We start from the raw sequence: 443 nt of genomic DNA, 5'->3' as shown, positions 1-443 counted from the left end.
CCTCTGATGGGACATCAGCTCTCAGCACTGGTGATGCCGGCGCGGCTTGAGGCATCCCGGCCCCCGATGGGACATCAGCTCTGGTTTTGGGTGATGCTGGTGCAGTGTGTTGCATGCTGGCTCCTGATGGGACATCAGCTCCGGGTGCGGGTGATGCCGGTGTGGTGTGGGGCACCACGGCCCCTGATGGGCCATCGGCTCTGGGTGCAGCTGATGCCGGTGCGGCGTGGGACATACCAACCCCTGATGGGACATCAGCTCCGGGCATGGGTGATGCCGGCGTGGCATGGTGCATGCCAGCCTTTGATGGTACCTCAGCTCCGAGTGCAGGTGATGCCGGTGCAGCGCAGTGCACCCCGTCCCCCGTGCTGGCTGGACTCTGAGGGGGTACATCACCTGGGGCAGACCCCGCCGGCACCACCACCCCCTTGGTGGCACCGGCT

General features: G+C 66.1%; 1 protein-coding gene across 1 annotated transcript in view; it reads right to left on the bottom strand.

Moving 5' to 3' along the window:
* The window catches only part of FAM129B (family with sequence similarity 129, member B), a gene marked incomplete at both ends in the record, with an annotated part of 4,455 nt that overhangs the window by 221 nt on the left and 3,791 nt on the right, over positions 1–443 (bottom strand). The gene's annotated exons all lie outside the window — the stretch shown is intronic.

The sequence above is a fragment of the Fulmarus glacialis genome, unplaced genomic scaffold, assembly GCF_000690835.1.
Source record: "Fulmarus glacialis isolate BGI_N327 unplaced genomic scaffold, ASM69083v1 scaffold21540, whole genome shotgun sequence".
Classification (NCBI taxonomy): Eukaryota; Metazoa; Chordata; class Aves; order Procellariiformes; family Procellariidae; genus Fulmarus; species Fulmarus glacialis.
Note: the sequence above shows the minus strand (reverse complement) of the source record. Positions and strands in the feature narration are given on the sequence as shown.